Source organism: Elephantulus edwardii, unplaced genomic scaffold (assembly GCF_000299155.1).
Source record: "Elephantulus edwardii isolate Elephantulus edwardi_28Jun2011 unplaced genomic scaffold, EleEdw1.0 scaffold00248, whole genome shotgun sequence".
NCBI lineage: Eukaryota > Metazoa > Chordata > Mammalia > Macroscelidea > Macroscelididae > Elephantulus > Elephantulus edwardii.
The window spans coordinates 198,994-203,067 of record NW_006399998.1 but is presented as its reverse complement, the minus strand read 5'-3'; positions in this window follow the sequence as shown (position 1 = coordinate 203,067).

The window sequence follows — 4,074 nt, the reverse complement described above, 5'->3', positions numbered from 1 at the left end:
AGTTGGACAATGACTAGCGAAGATAGAAGGAGAATTGATGCCTTTGAGCTGTGGTGCTGGAGAAAAGTATTGAATGTATCCTGGACTGCCAAGAAAACAAACAGATTCATCCTGGAGAGGGTTAAACCAAGCTACTCCTTGGAGGCAAGGATTGTGGGGCTTCGTCTGACATACTTTGGACATGTTGTAAGGAGAGACAGGTCCTTGGAGAGAGACATCATGCTTAGTAAGGTGGAGGGACAGTGCAGGAGGGGAAGACCCTGTATGAGGTGGATTGATTCAGTGACTGGGATAATCGGAATGGGTGTGTTAGAGGCCATGTGACTGGCACAGGATAGAGCAGGGTTTAGGGCTGTTGTACATAAGGTCACTATGAGTCACAAACGACTCAACGGCACATAACAACAACAACAACAAAATAACTTTGTAAAGCATTTAGATTCCCGTTCTTTGGAATGTCCAATGACAACTTGTCTGGCTTAACTTTGGTTAATGAAATCCTAGAAAATTTATTGGTTGAGTCTTTTGTACTTTTTCAGGTGCTATTTGTAGACCTGCTTCATTTCATGTGGATATCATTGTAAAGGATGCTTAGGTGTTGAGTGTACGTTAACAGGGTACACATGTGCCTCAGAGCGCCATCTGGCATCCCAATGATCACACAATACCTTAGCCCAGGAACTTTCCATTTCTTCACTGCTTTCTCTATATTATCCCTACGTGCTTTCTTTGTTTTCCTCACTTCTCGGGAGACCAGAGTAAAGAAGAAGTGGTGCACAGGGGAGAGTCGCCATCTCTGGCGCATTTAAGGGCTTTCCCCCTGACTCCATATTGAGATCTTTAATCATCCTCTCTAAATTCATTAGGGTTGTTGTTAGATTCTCTGTCATAACATTTTCCTTTCTCTCACTAGCTGGCTATTCTGTAAAGTCTTCATTTTCTATTATTTCTTCTTCTTGAGCAACACATGTTTCTAGTGGAGGAATCTATGACTGCCCTAAACACTAACAAATAGCCATAATTTTAAGGAAGAAGTGAGGGGGGAGGGCTTTGCCCCCTCTCTCCTCAGCCCTTAGTGCTAGAACTCTCACTTGACCCCTGGTCTGCACATTAAAGATGTGAACAGCAGTAATCCAAGGGATTATATTAACAACTGTTGTCCAAAAGGAGGAAGTTTGAGACTGTATAAATTTGAGGATCTTTTAAATTGCTTGCTGAATTACCCATGCTAAAGCAAGGGATCACTTTCCCAATAAGATGGACCTGCATCAGGTCCCCTGCTCCCTGGCAAGTGTGGAAGGAAGAGAGAAGAAAGAAGAAAAAAGAATTACTTGCTGAATTACCCTTGCTAAAGCAAGGGAGTGCTTACTCATTAAGATAGACCTATGTCAGGTCCCTTCTACCTGAGTCAATTCCCTAAGCCTACGTCAGGTCCCTTACACCTACATCAGGTCCTCAAGCCTATGTCATGTCCTTATTCCCTGATGGCAGTGAGCACAGAGAATACTCACCCGAAACCCTGACAGGAGTGAGCACAGAAAGTACTCACTCAGTAAGCCTACATCAGGTTCATCCCTGTTTGGGGCACCACATGTTGTTGTTTGTTTGCTGACAATGAACAGCAACACCCTGATGAGAATAAGCACAATGGGGACACACCACTAAGGGAGCCGTTCAGACAGTCAATCCAGCTTGGCTTTCTTGGGGGCTGCAGTGCACTTATATACAAGCAAGTAAACAGGAAGACAGTATAGGGTGAGCTTGCAGACATGGGACATGTGCATTGGATAGGAGAAACTCAGCCTCATGTGGACTACTCCCAGCTCAACAGATGTGGCAGTGATCTTCCCTGGTGGTGAGCTTTCTTAAGCCGGTACGGCCAAACATAGGAGAGCTTTCTCTACCCCGTATTAAAGGCTGTTGGGAGGCTTGCACTTATCTGGAGCTAGGCAATCTGTCCTGGCCAGAGGCCTTCCCTTCCTTCCCAACATTCCCCAACAAATTCTAAATCTTAAATTATAAGAGAATACAGTTTTGTTTGTTAAAGTCAGAAACTGTGGTGGCCTAGTGGTAATAAGCCATGCAGTAACCACAAAGGCCTGAAGTTTGAATTTACTAAGTGTTCCACCAGAGAAGGATGAACTGTCTCCTTCCATGTGATTTACTACCCTGACAGCACACAACAATAACAACAACAAAGCTAACCAATTGTGTTATCTCCTTTATAGCAGCATTCTTTTCTTTGCTGTTATGTATAATTTGTCAGCTGTGACTCATAGTGACCCTGTGCGCATTATCTCTGAACAACATCATTAGATAACTACAGCATCTTCTGGAAAACCAACTATTGAAACCCTATGGCACATATTGACTCTATGATTAATGTAATTGATTTCACTAAATTGGCCGTGAAAAGTTGGTAACTGCTATGTGATGAATCATCTTACCATAATGAAAAGAATAAACCCTGCAGAGCACAGTAGTATTCTGCCACGCTGGACTTGCCATTAATCAAGAGTTGCCTCAATGACAACCGGCCGTTGTTTTGTCTCTTCCCTGTGCTGTTTGTCTCATGCACTTTGGGCTTGCTATTAGGAGGGACCTGTCCCTGCATAAAGACATCAGGTTTGGTAAAGCAGAGGGTCAGAGAACTCAAGACTTCAAGGAAGAGTGTGTATGCTGAGGGCCTAGGAAGTCCCCTAGGGGAAGGATTCAGTGAAGGGGTTGTCTCCTTCCTAGGTGAATGGAGTCTGGGAGCAGGCCCCACACTGGTGAGTCTTGAGGTTAAGTCTCAGTGTGTTCTTATGGTATGAATGGAAGGTGTGAATTCAGTGTGGAGAGATTTGCTCCACAATGTTTTCAGTAGCTGGGCTTTTTTTTAGAAATACATGTCTAAGGCTTTCTTCTGTGTGATGGACAAATAGATCATAAATCCAATGCAATGGTGAGGCGACTGTTAAGAAAACACAAAAAAATCTACCTCAATAATAGTTGGACTTCAAGTTTCCTGTAGATGTTAAGTCTAGATAGCAATACAGGTGCTGTGTCTGTTGTATTGTGTACCAGACTATTTTCATATTTTCTGTATTACATTCAGTCCTGAACACACTGGAAGGAGGATTTCAAGGATGTCAGAGTTTTTAATTTTATTTTCTAGGAGGAGAGCAACCAAAGTGAGATAACACCCAAAGCACAAAACTGTGGGAAGAGTTGAAGAGAAGTCACCAGTTAGCCTAGGAGAGAGAAGAAGGCTGGACAGGTAAGTGAGTGATTGTTTTTCTTAAATATACCTCATTCTTTTAGTCTGCAAACATTCTGTAACATTACTGTATCTAGGTATTGACCAGGTGGGTTGACACGGTGACTGTGAATGGGCTTGAGTGTGTCAGAGATTGTGAGGATGACATGGAATAGGACAGTGTTCAGATTGGTTCTTCATGAGGCCGCAATATGCATTAGACGATGGTTATGAGTTCAATGTTGAAATATACTGTCTCGTTAGGGCCTCAGATCCTAGTGGTAAACAGAGGGGCAACCATCAGAATGAAAATGAACTTGGTGAGTGTTTCTTACAGCTAAGAAGACAGTGCTGTGTACTCAGATCAGGGAGACCCACTGGGAGAAAAGATCCGTCCGTGGAGCTCCCATGGTTGAGGCAACAGTGGTTGGAGGTAGAGAAGGACAGGGGAATCTGCATGGACAGGAAGAAGGTTGCAGGAGCTGGAGCTGGAAAAGGATTGAAGGCTGAGAGCATGGGGAGGGACAGAAGGATGTGAGCCTAGAGTGGCCTGATTCCCACCATTATCATAAAAATAATGACACAGAGGGAAGTGGGTTAAGATTTGTCACTCAGAAAAGGTTAAAATGATAATAACAAATGCCATGCCAACCCTCTGTCTTGCCGTTTGTCCTGCTGTTGTGGCTTGCATGTTACAATGCTGTTAGAATCTATGCCACTGGCATTTCATGTCCCAGTCAGGTCACCTCTGGAAGTGAGTGTACAGACTGAGACAGATGAGGAAAAAAACCTGGAATACTGTTTCGTTGAGTGAGCAACCTAACCCCCATGTTGTT